Here is a 19793-nt window from a genome sequence, read left to right as displayed (position 1 = left end):
GTTCCAGAGGAATCACCTCAAACCAGATGTTGGACTGGATTTTATTTCAGTGTCATTTGTGAATGTTAGAGCCTCATTTTCAACAGTGGAGCTATAAAGGTTGAAAAAGGTTATTATTTTGGAGAAAGTTTCATCAACATCAATATTTCCACTACATAAAAGGCAAAAAAAATTGTTTGATAAAGGACAAGCCTCTCAGACTCTGAGCCTGTCAGCATCAAACTATTCTTTTATATTAGACAATTAATTTAATTTCACACAATTATCACGGTACAAGCCATTTGTTTGTTATATACTTAATGAAACATATTTACCGTGTTTGATGTTTGAATTAATTACCACAAAGAACGAGGTAATTAGTCCAAGTTTATCGTTTATTGAACGTTCAGAAACTACAGCGGCTGTGATGCACCACAGCAAAGACAAACAAAACAACCTGAACAGGTGATCAACTCTAAAACACCTTTTTACTCTGTCTTTGTCACTTAAGCACAGCCGTTGCCATGGCAATGTAATCTCTGGCCGACCAGAGATTACATTAAAAACACAACATTCAGTCCGTTACAATATTAGGTTTGCAGGCTTGATATTTATTTTGCGATCATTAATAAGCCTCCCTGAACACAGCGGTGGTTGATTAGTTAATTTTAAACTCCTGCTCTGCTAGTTATTTTGGTAATGGAACCGAAACGCACAGAATTGCTCAACACCTTGTAGAAACAATAATCACAGATTATTATTATTGTTGGGTCATTAATTTGAACACGTTTTGTTGATTTTTTTGTTGTTGTTCTTTAATAAAGTTATGAACATTTTGATAAGGAGTCAGAGGAGGACATGCTGGTCTCAGCGTTCTGGCGGCGTTCAGTTTGTCACCTAATGTCGAGATCGACTCAAAACCTTCTGCGATCGACATGTTGCGCCCAGTGGCGCAAAAAGTGGGTGTGCAGGGTATGCAACGCATAGGGGCGCAGCACCAGAGGGGGCGCCAAAACCCCGTCTGGAGGGGGCGGCGCGCCGATGATTGTTTTCCCATACACTTCGGCGTGTGTAACGCTCCTTCACCTCGCGCACATAACGAGGTAAATGTAGCGAGTTTTACCCTTCACGATACGTGAAGGGTGTTTGATGTTTGAATTAACATCCTTCCCTCGGGAGGTTGGGTGGTGGGGGGCGCCGATCTATGTTTTCGCATCCACCTGAATAATGTGTAGTTGCGCCACTGGTTGCGCCCCTGCTCTACAAAACATGAACAGTTCAGAAACAATGTGAAATGAGAAAAAAAGCTATTTATTAACTAATTAAGTCTGTTTTAGATCGTTCTTGAAAAACTAATCAGTCACGGCTGCACAGTGAACCCATTGATTTTTTTTTACAGCTGACAGCTGCTCCTCTCTTGAGGGTACTGCGTACCCCCTCTAAATCTTTTAGGGGTACGCAGTACCCTGCCGTACCCCTTTACTTTCACCCCTGCCTGCGACTTGAAAGAAAGGTTACTTACATTTTCTTTTTTTCCCTTTGTTTTTGTGACATTTTCTCGTTTCAGATCATTAAAGAAATGTTAAAAAAATGAAACACAGACAATCTGACCAAATACAAAAAGCAGCTTTAAAGCAATAACTTCAACATCATTTCTTTATTAAGAGATAAAAAGCTTCACAAAGCTACGTGAATATTTCTCTCTTAAGTCAACTTTTCTTCTTTGCTGAAGAAGAAACGTTTAAAGTCATGCCACATCATCTCATGAGGATATAACTCAAGACTTTGACTAGACTCAAACTCTTATTTTGTTTTTCTTTTTTAGCCATTAAAAGGTGAGATTGCAGTGTATCTGGATCGTCATCCTGCAGCATAATTCAAAACTATCAACCGTGCTAAACGATCAGAGTAATGTACAAAACGTACATTTGTGTTTTAGAAACGTGCTAAACGTGTCCCACATAACTACATTCAGAGTATTTTGTTCTTCTGGCTGCTGCCTCCATAACAGAAAATCATCAAAATAACAACAAAAAGTGAAAACGACTGTGAAACCTGAAGCAGGTTGACACAGTGCAATGCGATATTGGTGCTGGTGGGCCACGGCCACCTTGCTGAGCTTCAAGGTATTGAGTTCTGATGAGCCATCTCCTCCCTGTGCATATTATATGAGAGCTGTGGGAATCTAAATGCAACAATATTGACACTGTGCAATTAGGGAGGGGTCATTAGGTCTGGTGCTTTTATACAGGAGCTGCATGACAGGAATGCCGCCTTTCTGGGAATCAGGGCCGTGTCTACATTTGTTTGTTTTTTTTTGTTTTTGACAGGGGCACAAACTGTACAAGGGCAGCACGCTAAAATTACAGTTTCAACTAAATGCACTGCAGTTTTAAATTACATTTAAAAATGGGTCAAAAGTTGAATGACAAACTATTTAACCAAACAAAACACATGGATCTGCTCAGTAAGCGGAAACTATACAGTAGATTTGTTTGTTGCAGTGGATTAGGGAGCTAAATGATTAGCTTGTTTAGCTTAGCATAGCTTAACTGTATACAACTCTATTTTTAATGCCGCTATGCTAACTCTATGCAGCTAATCAGCTTAAAAGTCAAAATTATTGAACCGTTATAGACTACAAATTGCAAACAACTGTTTAAATACCCCTCTTGCCACTTCATGAAGAGATTTTTGTTGCCCTGTAATCTGAGGCTGATTTTCCCTATTATTACTAAACATCATCAACCTGCCATCAACGGAGAGATGGGAATTAGCCACTTGGCTAGAATCTCATGTATTTACATGTAAATGTAAGTTGATATGTGATGTCTCATTACTTAATTTTCTTTTTTTTTAAATAATCAACAATGGCCGTTGCTAAAGAAAAAAAGGAGCATTTCTATCATCGACCATCAGTGTGGGCAAAACACTAATCTATGTCCGATATGAGTATTTGAAACATGACTGATGGACAATTTACTGACTTTTTAATCTTTCTGATTTTATTTTGTTTCTTTTCGTCTGGATTTAATTGGTGATTCTGTGCATTTCGTTACTTATTCTTACAATGAAACTATGAAGCGTAGAAATTGTTTATGTGTAACAGATATGTAAATTTAGGCCCTTTCACCTTTTTTGATTCATGCAACACTTGTGAACTATTTTTACTTGACTTTGTTTTGAATTTCTTTTGATTTATAGTTTATAGTTGTTGATTGACTGCAACAACAATTATTATTATTATTATTATTATTATTATTATTATGTGTATGAGTGAGTGTTTTAAATTGAATAAACACACTAAAACTAACAAACTGGTTGAGATTTCTAGTGGGGGTGGCCAATCAGATTTCAGGGGTACCCGGCGACGCCCCTGCCGGGAAGATGAACTGGGACGTAAAGAACAATCAAATAAACAGCGCCATCGTTCCCCGCCCCCAACATGAGGCTCACACCCTCTCCTGAACCTCATCTTAATTAGAGCGGGGTGACAGCAGGAGGAGAGCTGGTTAATGAAACAGAAGGGGCACCCTGGAAAAAGGGTCCTCTAAAGCCTGCAGTCACCGGGTTCCCTGACCCCCGGATCAGGTCCTCATCCTCTCGGCAACGCTCAAGCCACCGAAACCACAACCGGCAGAGGTGTGAAGAGTGGCAGAAGCTTTTCAAATGACTTAATTGGATTTTTCTCAGAAAATAAGTGACTCTTCATAGAGAGTCGCCGCACAATGCAGAATTAGCTTGCGTGTGCTGAGCGTGGCTGCTGTCGTCAGGAGGAGCCATGCCTGAGAGGCTGTTTGCTCGTCTAGAATGACCGGCACATCTGCTTTCAGGCCAGCTGAAATTAGCTCTGGACTTTGGCTGGGTCATTCTATTGGGTACTGGGCTGCCTCCAAAAGGAATTTTTCTGATTTAACTGGCTGCTTACTGCATGTGGGGTTTGAAATTTAAATCTAGCAATGATGTAAAATTCAACTTAGCCGCATGTTGCAGTTCAAAATATGAAGACTGGTGGGATTCGCTGTTGTTGTTTCTGATAAAAGATTTTCTCCTTCACACAGACTAAATATCTAAGTTTTCTATGCAAGGAAGTCATATTGGATTTTGATGTTGAAGTTGGTGAGAAACTTGAATTTCACCAACAAGAAATGTGACCTGCAGGGACTTTTTCACTTGCTTTTGTCCAACTGCACACTTTGAATTCAACTTCTGAGTAAAGGAACGACCAAGAAGTAACAAGTTTTCTTTTATGACCTTCATAGAAAAAAAAAAAAAGATGACTGAGAAAAAAAACAAACAAAAAACTGCATAAGACTGACACTGCACATCACTCTGAATCTACTATTACCTCAGTGAAGCTTGGTGGTGGCAGCAGCATGCTATGGGGATAGCTAGGACAAGAAAGCTGGTCAGAATAGTTGGAAAGTCAGATGAAGCAGAATACACCAGAATCTTCTGCAGCTAGGGTGTTCAAAGCAGATACAGGGGGCCATTTGCGGCCCCTGGAACGATTTAGTGACGCCCCCATCAAGAATTCAGGAATAAAAAAAAAAAATTAGATTAGTACCAAACTACAATTCCTAAATTAACATCTACTTATAAATTAATTATGCTTTCCAAGTTTTCTGGTTTCCTTTATATGTTCATGGTAAATAGGACCAAGTCTACAACTTGCGCGCACACAACTTGACTAAGTATTTTAAAATAAAGACTACCCTACGTCCCGTTTTTATATAAAAAAATAAATAAGTAAAAAGTTTTTCAACCCCAAAACCAAAAGCAAACGTGAATTAATTAATTAGAATAGTTCATGATTACTTTAGTTGTTGATTAGGTGAAAAAAAAAAAAATCACATTTTGGTGACTTTAGTTTCTAAAAATGATGTTTTTTTGACCCATGAATACTTTTGGTCCATGTGACAAAAGGTTTGGACACCTTCACTCTAAATAGACTTGATAGAGGCTGAACATGACTTTAAACTGTGGCAGAGGTTCACCTGTCAGCATAAGAACAGCTTCAGAAATACAGTTTGGAAAAACATTTGAAATAAAAAATAAATAAAAAAATCTGAAAAATGTTTTTTTTTATCCAATTCTAATAACATCCAGGTTTTTAAGCAATTTTTTCAATTTTTTTTCTATTTAGCCTTTATATCCATAGCTGTTTTGGTCAAAAGCTCGTACTTTCAAATAAAACTGAATTCTGCACTGAACCTGCATATCCTCCCAAAAAGAAAAACATACAAAACATCAGCATGTCATAGTTGTACCTGCATGTTTTTACAGCCACACAGAAACAAAAGTCTGTTCTGCATGTATAGCCTGCCCATCGGGTGGCACATGTGCGCTGCCTAACATAACATTTAAACACACACAAAAATAACTAGACGCTGCGTCTCCTTGAAACAACCCACTTGTCACTGTTTATAAAAGTTTCAATTTAGAGACAACACGAGTAAAAATAAATAAATCTGTTGCACAAAGACATCCATTCTCCTCTGGGAAATTGAAAAATTTGTAATCGACAAAGCCGGCTGAAGCTTACATTGTGAAATAGATGCTTTCAGAAACCACGCAATCCATCCCCGAGACGAGGATCGCGTAATATACTGGGAACTGATAAAGGTTGTCGATAACAAGGGGCCCCTGTTCAGGTTGCCGAGCGCAACACGGTGGCTTAGTGCCGGCAGGGGAAACATTAAGGCAAAATTGCATCCGTAAAACAAGTCTTCACTGGAGCACCTCATCAGGACGGAAGGTGAAACGGCTTTTATGGCACCCAGATTGCGTGTCATATCCAATTTACACACTGTCGCTTGCCCCTAACTCCTGCAGATTTATTCGGCCTAATCAAAGCCTCAGGTGCTTTTTTTTGTTTGTTTCTTGCAATCGCACCTCTTCACACCTTCACCCTAAACTTCAGCTTAGGTTTCGGGGGATTTCAGAGAGACACAGGGCGAGAGAGAAAAGGTATGGAAGGCAGGAATCCTAATTGTTCGCTAAGGAGACGTTTTGTTCTGTTGTGTGGGGCTCACAGCATTTTCTTTATGTCCTCGCTGAAAGGTCCAGTGTGCGATTGTGGGAGTGGATGCTAACAGGTCTCGGATCAGTAGTTCTGAAAGGAGCGGCTGGTAACTGTTGCGTTTCTGCTGGTCTCTTGATTGGCTGTGCTCGGCCGGCGGAAAGGAAGGGCTATTTTGGATTTGTGAATGGAGGGCATGTTGGGTAATCTCTGTGCGCCAGTCACAAGGTACGGGTGGAAAATGTGGAAAGCGACGCGGCGCCTGTAGTCAGAACCCGACTTTGTCACGGAAAGATATTCAAACTTTTGTTTTTGTCTTTCAGTGTTTTGTACATCTAGAGACTGATTTGTATCCATTAGAAAGTAGAAAGAGCAACGGTGGAAGTTTACTAATTTTCTGATGCCATTAAACTTTAAACTTTGGCTGTGTGCTGACAAGGTCAATCGGTTGAGGTTATTTATGTAGCACGTTTCAGTAACAATGCAGTTCAAAGTGCTTTAAATCATGAAAACACATAAAATAAAAACATGTAGTCAACAATGGAGAAACTAGTAACAAACATTACATTTTGACGAGAAAATCATTGATGCACATCAAATATGCTGGTCAATATTCCAATGATTATGGGTCGAAAGCGACTATAAAGTCTTGATTTAAAGGAACTTCGTATTCTGGTCATTTGTTCCAGATCCACTATTCAAAGGAAAATGCTCAGAAATGTGAAAGGAAAAAAAAGCTTCATATACCCATAGCTTGAACTGTGGTTGAGTCAACACTGTGTCCTGCTATGTAAGAAAGAACATTAGATGCCGCTGGATTAGCACAATTATCATTTGATCAATTTAGGACTGTGACCAGACCTGATTGGGGCGTTGCCAGTGGTTACTTCAGAGGCATTAATAGGAGCTGCGTCGGCTCCGGGGACTTCCACGATCAATGGAGGACCTGCTGGCTGTGATCGCCTCTGTTCAACTCGGATAATGGCAGACAGCTTTGGTCTCTGTGGGAGTATTATCATGCGTAGATAATAGCAGGACTGTTTTAAGTAGTAGTTTATTGTGTCTTGCACAGGGACCCTTTGAACCTTTCTACAATTATTCCTGGACTTAAAAAAAAAATCAAAAAAATCAACTCAACAGTGCAACCTTCAGAAGTCACTTTATTATTAATTAGATGTTCAGTTCTGTATTGTTTTTTTTCCTGTCCTTGGTTTGTCTCATGATGTCCAAAAATGTCATTTGGTGATTCTCAGTTGGTGACCCGGTATGCGTGTGTGTGCGTGTGTGCGCGTTTTTTGTAATACCTAGCGGGGATGATCTTCCTGAGACATACAGCATTGTGGGAACCCACTGCCTGGTCCCCACAAGGGGAAACTGTTTTTGGGTCAGGGGTTAGATTTAGGACTAAGGTGTGAATTGAGTTTTGGTTAGGGTTAGGTTTGAGAATTTTCACTCTCGAGGTAACGTCAATGGAAAGCCTCCACAAAGATAGCCACACAAACATGTGTGTGTGTGTGTGTGTGCGTGCGCGCGCGGGTGTGCAAATAGTCTTTTGTCCCTTGTATCTTTTGTCTCAGTGATGGACTTGGAAGCGGTCCACTGAGTCTGTTGACCAATGAACGGTGATGTTCTTTTCAGGTGAACCTGTCCCTCTGCACATATAATGAGGAGGCAGATAAGTTTTAACTATGTTTTTGTTTTCACAAGTAGGTTTCACTACCTATAATTGTTTATTTTTTTAAATCACTGTAGAATTATATGTTCCAGGTTTTACCAACCTAAATACAATATCATGTCTTTCATGCTGCATCCCACGGCAAAAAACCCCATTAAAGATAAATAAGTTTTAGACCTATTTGTGTTTTAGAGAACCTCCACCCAGCTTAGAACTATCCAGTTCAGATAAATATGACTTGATTAAATACAATGAACATCATGATAAAAAACCTTTAAATTTAACACTAATTAACACATTTTCTTACAATCTTTAATCTTCATTCACTGGAGATCACAAAGGGCAATTAAAAACCCATTCTGGTCAAACTGACTGATAACTTTTTACCCTGGACAGAATGTCACCCTGGGTGATGAGCCACATTACTAATATCCAAAGACCAACTATAATGGGTATAAAAATAAATGGTAGCCAGTTTACTTATAATGCTTGATGTTTTTATAGAGTTAGAAATGTAATCATTTTAAACATCCAATGCATTACATCTGTTATGAATACATGATTTACATCAGGTTCAGTATCAGGTCACTTTTCTGGCTTTATTTGATCAATTATATTAATTCACGAAATGTACCAACTACTTTAAGCAGTAAAAAATGATTCTACATTTTGTTGATAAATCTGGCTTAATAAAATTTAAAACTGATGTATTTCAGGAGTTTGTTTACACAGAAAAAGAGGGAAGGAAGCTGTGTTTCCCACTGGGTGATGATCCTGCTACAATGTGTGCACTACCATGACTCGGTCATTGATAATTTGAAGCAGGATTATCCTCATGCCAGGGCTGTGACCCCATCACACTCACACCGCCTCTGACACTCCTCCAGCTAAGTCATTACAACTCTCTTGGCAGTGCTGTGCCATCACTTCCTGCTTCCAGTGCTCACTAAAACCCAAACACAGTTCACGAGAGATAAACCATTTTCTGAACTCACATGCATTTAATGTGGCTCAATGTCACAACGTTTGCCTAGATCTGATTACATTGTGCCGGTTTTAAGACGCAGGCGAAAATAGTCAGGTCATAAAACACAAGGATGTTATGTTGCTTCTTTTAACATTGTGACATGGTTTTAAACTGGGTGTAATTTGTAAAGTTAGTAACGCCACAGTGAAGTTAGCTACACTAGTCAACATGAAAAGTGCCGTTTCTGTTCCTCTATGTGTCCTAATAAAGGGAATAAAAAGTTCAAATGATCCCAAGATTCGTCAGCTTGCTCTGTACAGACACTTGTGTCTGTATTTGGGGGCCCATTACATGAGAGCAGCATATGTCCCGGCTTAGTCAGATGGGCTTCTGTCTCAGTGGGAATATACACAAGACGAGACCAGGGGGGACACACTCACACATATGCAAACTACCGAACAAAAGACGTGTAAAGCTGTCTGTCATGTTTAAAGTGATTACAAGACGGGATTGTTTTCACGGTATAATTAGATGTCGACAGGGTGTCACATAAAATCTGGACCTTTGGGGTTTAATGAAAAGCTCTGATCAGAGACGGTTTCTCAGACTAGAATTCCTAAACACGTTCAAAATGGGACAATCGTTTCTACTTTAAGTTCACTTCTTCAACATTTTCAATGCAGTTCTACTAATCAATTATTTATTTGCCGAGTCTGTATTGGACTAAAAGAGATCTGGTAAAAATAAATTCATAAAATTGTATGACACATATTTACGATAAGTGTAAGTAAACTACTGACCACAATTTTGCATCGTACTCGGTCGGATTCAGTTTAACCATTTCCAGTCATGACTGTTAATGGTGGTGTTCCCCAGGGCTGTGTGCTTGGAATCTTCTCCACTGCACCCTCTGAAGTAACTTATATGTAATTTTATATTAAAATGGGTGCTGAAATAAAATGTCTTCATTCTTGTCTGGGTGTACTTGTATCTTCATACAGAGATGAGTAAGTTAAACACATTTTCAGAGGAGAGTACCGCCGTGAGAAAGCAGACACATTTTATGTTCTTCATGACCTCAGTGACTCGTTCAAGCAATGCCTCTCTTCCATGGGAGTCTTCCTGCCATTTGTTTCGCTGAGTGGCGGGTGAGAGCAGTCGCACCATGTTAGCAAGACATGTTAGACACCACCAGGACTTGCTGCAGAGCCGCTGCTGCCTGCACAGAACGATGATAGTGGCCAGCACTGCAAGGACATCCAGCTCGTTTGTGTGGGCGTTGCTACGGAGCTCGTCAAAACAAAAACACAGCTGTCTAATAATTATGGGTGTTTACCGTATTTGTAATTGCTGCTCCGAATAATTCATCCAAAACCTACTACTGCATTTCTATCGTTTGATTACTTTTAACAGATTTGTTCAATCTAAACCAAATGCAGCGAGATGTTTTATTTTTTGTGCTTCAAATGCATACAGACTCAAGATGTTTTAATTATCATCAGCAACATATTAGCAGTCCACTTATTTTCACCTGCGCACTTCAGATCTCGCTTACGGGACATCAGCACAGCCACTCTAATCTGTGCTCTTGTTACTTCTCGTATCGATTGTGGCATTGTATTTTAAGAGCCAATTCTCTTCTCTCTGGTCCAACACACAAATCTGTCAATAAACTTCAGCTGGTCCCAGACTCGGCTGCTCGCATTGTCATTGGAAGAGCTCTCAACATGCGGCGCCGATATTACAGCGGCTCCAGTTTCTGCCATAGATTCTCAACGATGCCACCTGGAAAAAGCATATTACAGATTTTTTTTTTAATTTAATGTGGAACATTATCTTGGTTGTACATGGCTGCTTGGTTTTTATCCTTAACATGTCGATCTGTGACTAACGGTCGTTCCTTTCATTAAAACAGTGGCTAGACTAACCATGCTGACATATTTTATCTTACCAAGTATTTTTTGGTTTAGTTTCTAGTGCAAATATCTCAGTACTCTTGAAATAAGGCAAAACTAGCTTAAAAGTAACTTTTTATCAAGAAATATGAGTTTGTTTTAAGTCAATAATTCCTTGTTACTGATGGAAACGCATTACTTCCATTGCCAGATTATTTTCTCATGTTGTAAGTGAAATAATCTGTGGACTAGTACATTTTAATTAATATTAAGGAATTATTTGCTCAAAACAAGCTCATAGTTCATGCTGAAGAGAGACTCTTATGTTAGTTTTGTCTTTTCCAAGCACTGGAAACTAGACCAAGAAATACATGTCTACAATGCAAGAAATAAGTTTTGTGTTTTTGCAGTGAGATGGGTTGAATGGTCTATCTTCAAATTTTGGGATATTATTACACACAGACGAGTTTATGTTGCTAACTCAGTGACTTTTGAGAGTTATAAGAGTAAGTAGACATGAAAGGATATAGTTCAGATTTTTATTTTTGTATAAAATCTAGATCATATTTTTCTTTGTAATACAGACAAATAACGACAAGCTCAAGGGGTTGTATAAAACTGAAAACTGACCCAAGCACTGAACTGTGTGGAACTCCAGAACTGATTCTGGTGAATATTCAAACATGAGCTGTAATGTTTTGGACAAATAAGATCTACACCAACCTTGTGCCATTCCTTTCTGGTCTACAATACAACAAAGCCTCTTTAAAATAATATTTTGATTGACTATGATGCATTCAGGAGTATGCAGGGTGTACTTCTACATTTTTTTTTCACATTGCTAGGTTTTAATGTGCGAACACATCTGTAATCGTACCTCTCATCTGCTGTAAGCTCCAGGGCTGTTCGGCTCCGAATGCCGGGCCTGTGTAATTGATCAAAAACAAAGCAACTATAAATCAAAATTGACACGGCCATGAATGATTTCAAACTGAATGCATGTGTGCGTTTGCGTCTCCATATGTGTCCTACATGGGCCAACGAGAGGGAAACCCCAATGGGACCGGCGAAATGAACTGGGTGATCAGTCTCCGGCTACTTGGTGCTGTCAGGAAAGGGGGATGGTGGACGGAGGGGGATGATGGTGGTTTGGGGGGGATGTGAGCGACATTTAGGTTGGCATTGACACTACTCAGTCAGCACTGGGGAATACTGTAAAATGCCCAGAGCTGTAATAAAAAAAATGATGCTGATGAAGAGTTAATGAAGAGGTCTCGTTAGGAGAAGAACCTAATTTGAGACTTTGGTTGGACACAGCGGTTAGACATTACCTTCTGTAGACGTATCAAATAATTTTAATGCACATAAATGAATTAATTTAAAATCAGAATAATGAATCCTTTTCATTACCATGATATAATATTCGGCAGCATATTGACATTTATATATTTTTCAAGATTAGATTTTAGCTGAACGAAAGATGGCGATCAATACGAGATAATAACTAATGGAGTCGGAAATTGGATATAAATATTTCTTTATAACCAATTAACTAAACAAAAGAAATTCATAAACCAAACAAACAAAACGTCTAAAAAAGAAAGACAACCTGTCCTAATTAATCTGAAAACTATGAGATAAAGAGGAATTTTAAACTAGCTTTTCAGGCTCAGTTTTGCGTTTTAGGCAGCCTTGTCTTTTGTATGTGTGTTCTATGAAGATTCGCTCAGGGACTGGTTGCCCAGTTTCCTGCTATGAGTGGATCGACACAGAGTTTTTCCTTCAGTTTTACCGAGTGTTGGGAGAAAATGTTAATGGACGATAGAAAGCCGTTTGATAAATATCTAAAGCATCACCAATCAAGTAGTAAAAGAATCAGGAGAAACAATTGAAATTTGTCTCCAGTTTCAGTTGAAAAAAAAAAGAAAAAGACAAAAAAAAATTTTAAACAGAAATAGCGTTGTGGTCCTATGAGAGTAAACCACAAGTTGCTGGTTTACAAAATATTGTATTCAACGAAAGTTGAGTGAAAGAAAAAACATCATAAAAAGAGACTCGACCAGCAGCAGAACTGCAGCCAAAAAAATCTGTTTATAGATTTTTGTGGAGATGCACCAAGTATGGACTGCAGCTGCAGATTTTGAGTTTTCAGAGTCGGCACACGCACACACACACAGTGATAACATGGGTTATCAACCACTCCTGAACCAGATTGAAGCAGCAGGACTTGGCACCTGGCCACACTGCCAGCGTATATAAGTACCTCCTTTATTACCCGTAGTATCACTGTGCTGCACTGGTCAGCAAACTAGCATGAACTAAACCTGCTTTGAGAACCGGTGGTGTACTGCCAAGAGGAAGATGAGAGAATTTTGAGAATAATCTCAGAACTTTTCTAGAAAAAAAAAGTGGAAATTTCTGAGTTTCAAAAGTCAAAAATTACAAACTTTTGAAAACTTTTTTACTTGCAATTTTTTTTACTTTTGGAGCTCAGAAATGTCCTTGTTTTTTCTCAAATTTTGGAGATTACACTCAAAATTTCTGCGTTTTTTTGGTGGAAATTTACTCCTTCCATTAATGGCATCTACAACGGCTCTAATATGCTGTCATACTATCTGCGTTTCTATTTACCACGTTATTGCACAACTTGATATTTTCAAAATAAATTAGTTTAATGAAATTGCCAATTAAAAAAACCAAATTTGTTTTTCGCTAAAAGTGTTGGTGATAGGATGGGGAGTTTTTTTTGACCGTATTAACATTATTGTATTTCACAAAACTGCAATGGAAACACTTTTTTAGCACGATCAACAACTGGACGATGCCACTGGTGCAAACCATGAAGAAAACGACGACAGGAATTTGGACGATGATGGCGTGGCGTGTTTTTCAACAAGTTGTCAAGTGAATAAACTTATTCACATGTTTTTAATTGTGTTTCTTCTTTGATGGAAACGCAGCAATTGCAAAATTGTCTTTTTTCTACATTAGCATAATATTGACAATGTTTTGAGCACACAGCAAGTCTGGGGTTTTTTCCTCTCCACTGATCACTCCTGGTAGGGTTTGGCCCAGCAGGTAGCTGTCTTTGCACCTGAGCTTCCTCCCCTCATTAGGCTGCTGCATTCATTTAAAAAACTGCCAGACAATCTCCAGTCGCCCAAGTGTTAACCCGCACCTAGTTCTCTCTTAGATCCTATTTCCACGACTTTAGGACTTTCTATGCTTCCTGAAGTTCCCAAGTCAAGATTCCAGTCCACTCTGGTGCAAACTATAAAACTTCTCAGTAGGGTAGTTAGTTTATTAGCTAGTTAATAAACCACTAGTTTTCTTCTAGTGGTTTTATTTGTCAACTTTAATTTATTGTGCACCATCATAATTTGAATTGGCAAAAAAAAAAAAAAAAAAGATGTACATATATCTCTGTGTCATGAATCTATATAATTACTTTTAATTCAAAATCATATTCAAAAATGCTTTATGGATCAAAAAGGGAAATTAAATGTTGTAATTCATATTAACCAAGATTCTTCAAAGAGTTGTAATAGATGTTGATTGCTGTTGCCAGGAGGGATCTCCTATTGCAGTGACTGTGAAGAAGCCTCTTACTGAAGACGATGTCTGTTATGATGAACAGGCGATAAAATTTCGTACTCATTCCAACGCACTTTGCACCAAATCCTTTTTATTAGGTTTTTAAGAAAGACTGGTAAAAAAAAAAGAGACTGGCCTAAATAAATGGAGCAGATGTGACAAAGAGAAGTACACTTAACATTTGTCATGGACGGGCAGAAGGTAGAATAATCCCAAACGAAACCCTCTGAGTGGTGGTCAGGATTAATGTTTTTAATTTTTTTTGCCTGGTTTCAAACAGTATTCTGGCAGCAGGTTTTAGAAAAAGGTGAAACTTGAAACTGGATGGGATTATTCCCATATTGCTATTCTCCCTCCCCATCTTTAATCTCCTGACAGAAACCTCCAGATAACAGATTTATCTGGGATAAGGTCCATGTTGCTGCACAGTCTTCCCCCTCCTCCTCTGGGGGAAGCAAACCGGGGGGTGGTGAGTGGTAATCCGCCTCTCTGTACAACAGGGATGTTAAACAATGCTAGCAGATGTGTTTAGAAGCCTGTGGAATTGAGGACAGGCCTTCCAGCAGATAGTCCTAATCTCTCCCTCCCTCCCTTGATCAGGCCTCTGTTGTACTTTATCGGACGCACTCGCTCCCCGTCGCAGTGCCGGGACATTAACCTGTTGTCTCGGGCGTTTAGAGTCCAGCGGTTAGACGTGCCATTGGATGTGCGCGTTAGAGCTCGTTCATGCGTGTGTGTAATAATACGTTTTAATGGCAGCAAAAATACATTCTCGTTCGGGAGGCCAAATCGATATGGAGCGCGGGGGTGTTTCATGCTTCAGCTCACTGCAGACGGGTCAATAGCAAAAAAAAAAAAAAAAAAGAAGAAGTGCATCAAGACTCAGCGAGAGAGAGGGAGCTCTTTGCAATTACAATTCATTATTATTCCATTAGGATCCATAGAGGAACACTTCTGTCGATAAAAAAGGGAGAGGCGGGCGGCAGCTGCGGGCCAACTCCGGCCGCTAAACTGAGGAATGTTGTTCATCATTCCGTATGGAAAACACCTTCATCCCAATCCAATGCGTTAATTTTGCTTTTTAAAAGAGGTTAAAGGGCATGGCTTTGCTGATTAGCCCCACTCTGCTGTAGTGAAGATGCAGCTATGCTGATAGCGGCGTTAGCACCTGCAGCAGGGCATAAATGGAGATTAGGGTCAGCCTAGTTGGCACATTAAACCCTCCTGGCTATTTTAGAGTCCTGCAGGAGGCCTGGCAGCGCTCTGACCGCTGAGGAAGACTCGGAGCGGTCAGGATTCAAACAGGCTAACGGGTCAGGGTGAGGTCTGGGAGAGAGGAAGCTGTCTGTGTCAAGAGCCGTTTGAGGAACATGTGGTTGAATGGTGGTTCAAGTTAGCAAAGCTGGCAGGGAATTTTATCACACATGAAGAACATCGTTGTCAACTAAAGGAATAGGTATTAATTTTTAAGGAGCATCTGTGAAAGTTGTCCAGACTCCCCTAGCGTCTTTATTTAGCAAAATACAGAGGTGTTCTTCCAGGATGCTAAAGCTAAGAGTGCATTCACACCACCTCCGTTTAGTTTGCTTTAATCAAACTCTAGTTTATTTGTTAGAAAGTCCGGGTCCTTTTGGGAGGCGAGAATGCATAATCGAACTCTGAGCGTCTAAAAACCAATTGAAATGAACTCGGGTGCAGTTTGAATGCATTCCAAAAACAGGAAGTGGACTATAGCACCGGGGCATTCTGGGTGAATACAACCAAAACAAACGCGAGACGCTAGCTAGCGGCAGAAGTGGCTTGTGGTCTTTTTGACAACTGCTAAAATCTAACTACTCCATTTTTGTTTACATTTCGTGAAGAAGTGCAAAACTAATTTAAAGCGTGCATCATTTTATGTATTCATTTTCAGAATTATGAGCTACTTTGTGTTGGGTCTCACACAAAATCCCAGTCAAATGCACTTAAGTTTGTTATTATGCCACATGGAGATGAACTCTGACTAAGGCTGCTGCTTGTTGCCTCACTACCGTCAACATGAAGGACTAATTCCCTGTATGCGTGAAAAAGCTCACTAATAAAACTCGTCATAACCTACAGACTTTCCTAATTGAAAGAGCTACTCGACCCAGCAGACCACGACCCGCATTTCATGCCTCACAATAACCGCATTGCGACTACAACAGGAAGAGGGTCAAACGAGCACGTTGCTCATTAAAACCAAAAGCACATACGCGAGAAAAGCCCTGAGGAGGGAAGGGGGCGCACAAAAGAAATGAACACACACACACACACACACACCTCCAAGAGCAGCATAAGTAGAGCTTATCCTTTCTAGGAGAGATCTGATCTGATCTGATCTGGCACCTACCTCTGATCCCCGCGCGCCCTGTGGGTCAAACGCACGAGCACGCTCGCTCGAGCTCTCCCTCTCTTCGCGGTTGCGCAGTGCACGCTCCTGGCCGGCATGTGGGTCAATGACAGGTGGGGACGGCGCTGGGCGAGCAGCAGGTGCGGCTCTCTGATGAGGGTGTGGCTCTGGCAGGACTCCCGACCCAGCGGGCCTCCGAACCGGGGAGAACAAACAGCACGTCGAGACAAATCGCAGGGCAGCCGCTTAGACGCCAATTCATCACCTGCTTTATGACAGGTCCAGATGAGAGGCCATCGAGAGGAGTCGCCTCACAATGATTTACAGTTGACCCTTCATAAATAGAGAAATGTGATTTTTGTTCGTTTACGTCGTCGATTAATTAGTCTCCAGGCTTGAGATATTAACAGAACAAAGCATAACTACAAATAAACCAATATATGGCCCTCTGAGAGAGTCTATGAAGACTGTGAAGGAGCTGCAAAATCTGTCAATTGGACGGTAATTAGTCTCTCTGGATGGAAGATTGGCCAAAAGAAAGCCATTGCTGAAAGAAATCAGCCACATTAAGTCACATTTAAATGATCAAAGACAAAATACATAGCAGTTAGGAGGAGGTACACTGATCAGATCACCGTGACCACAGAGTGACACATGAAATCTTTTCTTGGCAGTGGTATGTAAAAATCGACTATTTTTGACTTTTGCATCACGTTGTAATGTTATTTTCTCATCAAACATACCTGGAGTGTTGCGCTGATTTTTTTCACGCATGCTTGAGAAATCCTTTAGTTTCCCAGGGCAACCGTTCAGCTGTGCAAAACCCCTGGTTGGACCACATTTCCGCCTCACAGAGTGGCCCTCTCCTGCGAACTCCCCCACTCAGCTCCTTCAGACTAGCCAGCAGCAATTAGCAAACACATGGGGAAACGGCACATCTGCCGAGCTCATTACACTAGCTACATCTTAGGTAATTATATGGGATACTTACCTGAGATGCTACTTCTCAGGCTGGTAAAAAAAACGTTGATATTTGAGCGACGCTACTATGACTTGCTGAAGAGGCGGAGTTTCAGAAAGAGCAGGAGTTATTAAATTGACAGAGACATTAAACTACGAAGGCAATTTTCTTTTACGTCATATTTTTTAAATAGATGTAGCATTTTTACAACAGCTTAAATTAACATAGTTACTTGATTGTGCTATTAAATGGCAATATGTGCCTGGAAAATGCATAACACTTTCCCTTGAATTTGTTGATTAGACCATTCAAGTATCTCATGGGAAAATGTTGTAGCATTTCCAAAGAGAAACATTTTTTTTTTCCTCTGAGTCAAGGAGGCACCACCCAAAGATGGTGGTAATCCCAGAGGCGATAATTTAAGCAAGTCATTTCTTTGCCTGTTCAAAGCAATTTAAAACAGAGTAACAGAATTTACAGTGCAAGCAATCCTTCTTATATAAAAACAGATTTGTACAGCAGATGTATTGATAAACAGTGTTCTTGTGGCTTATTAGCAGTATCTTAAACACTGTTTGTTTTTCAGCAGTTTCTGTTCAAATCCTGCTGCAAACGAGGCAGGAAACAAACCCCTGAACAGACTCCTGGTGCTTTCGGTGAACTTTGGCCAAACAGGCGTGTCTCCTTCTTGGGGAAACCGGACCGTTTCCCATCCATTATTTCAACAACCAGCCCAAATCCGAATGTTCATCCGTTTATTAGCCTTTCTGTTTTGTTTGTGGAGCTCACCTCAGTGATCCTGTTGCGTAGGAACCCGATGATGCACTCACACAACCTCTGGATAGGCTTAGGTATCGTCTACCTTTCGATTTTTGTTCTAATTTTACATGTTCCCAAAGAAGGAAAACTTTATCAAACGGCAGCATGAGCTTTTATCTGATTAGAATGACAGGAATCTCACAATGGTTTCAGTAATGCTTCTCGGATGTGTTGATTTCATCTCTTTGTGTTGAGATTTATGACGGAGTCAGGCGTGTTTCTTTAGTTTGAGACCGCGACCGACTCACAGGTGTAAGGTCCTCCACTGAGTGACGAATGGCTGTAATTTAAGTCTGATTATATATCCCATTTATTTAACTCTAATTAGATTGTCACCACAGGCAGGGATGAAGGATTCAGTCAAGCCAGCTGACAAATCTGTCGGCTCGTAAATAGCTCCAACCGCGCCATGACTATGACTAAAAACTGACGGCACGTACTGGAAAAACCTGTGGAAACGAAAATCAGAAACGTCATGTGACTCATTCTCACATTTGACAGGCTGGATACTTTCAAAGCTCTTCATTTCACACATTGTGATGCAGGAGTTTATTAATCATCTTGCACCATCACCCACCCAAACACACCCCCTTCTGCCCCTCCATGTTGGGTAATGAATCACCGTCTCCGCTCTGGCCCTGACCCCGGGGGGTCAYGCTTTTATAGACGACCACTTCATCACGGAACAATCTGCTGGGCCACTGCAGACAAAAGACACACAGCCTCACCTGATGACCTTGCCCGATGATCCATGGAGGGAGGCTGGGGAGTAAAATAAACTGCAAATAATTGGAAGAGCAATCTATAGCTGTAACGGAAGAAAGTTGGAAAGTCATAAATGTCACATTGTAGGGGAAAAAGGACACAAGCTATCGGTGGGAACCACGTTTTCAGTTTTGTTTTTGGTTGAAACAAGACACATATTGATGCCCAATCAAGCTCCAACTACCTAATCAGGCTGCAACTACGCATGTTGCAAAGAGTGAGAGACAAGCATTTCAGCGAGAGCAACAGTAGATTTGTTACTAATCTGAAGGACTATTGTTTTGCTATGGGAGATAACTGAGGCTAAAGCAACAGAAAATGGTAGCAAATATGTACAGAAATCAATGAAATAAACATTATGTATAATAAATATTGTGGTTTAAATTCTGAAGTCAATCATCATTCTTGTCAGTGCTGTTTTTTTCACTCTATGCACCCATGTTAGCATCCACCATGACTGGGATTGTCAGACTTATTTTCTTTTTTAAAGATTTTTTGGCTCTAGTGGCCTTTATTTGATAGTTAATTGACAGGAAAGTGGGTAATGAGAGAAGGGGGAAGACATGCAGCAAAGGTCGCCAAGGCCGGGAATCAAACCTGCGACAGCTGCGTCGAGGATTAAGGCCTCCATATGTGGGTTGTGCTTAACCACTGCACCACCACAGCACAACCCCAGACTTATTTTCTCTAAGGCTGAACTCCTTAACTCAAATTCTGCTTCCATCTGATTTTTGTTACATGGGGG

At 40.3% G+C, this 19793-nt stretch overlaps 1 long non-coding RNA gene across 1 annotated transcript; it reads right to left on the bottom strand.

The window, feature by feature from the left end:
* Nucleotides 1–10077: 10077 nt before the first annotated feature.
* On the bottom strand, nucleotides 10078–16839 carry LOC103481927 (uncharacterized). Its single transcript, XR_536363.1, has 3 exons — nucleotides 16504–16839; nucleotides 11416–11463; nucleotides 10078–10428 (listed from the first exon to the last, which is right to left on the bottom strand). It is a non-coding gene; the product is annotated as an uncharacterized LOC103481927 (long non-coding RNA).
* Between the last annotated feature and the right edge of the window lie 2954 nt (nucleotides 16840–19793).

The sequence above is a fragment of the Poecilia reticulata genome, linkage group LG19 (assembly GCF_000633615.1).
Source record: "Poecilia reticulata strain Guanapo linkage group LG19, Guppy_female_1.0+MT, whole genome shotgun sequence".
Lineage (NCBI taxonomy): Eukaryota > Metazoa > Chordata > Actinopteri > Cyprinodontiformes > Poeciliidae > Poecilia > Poecilia reticulata.
Note: the sequence above shows the minus strand (reverse complement) of the source record. Positions and strands in the feature narration are given on the sequence as shown.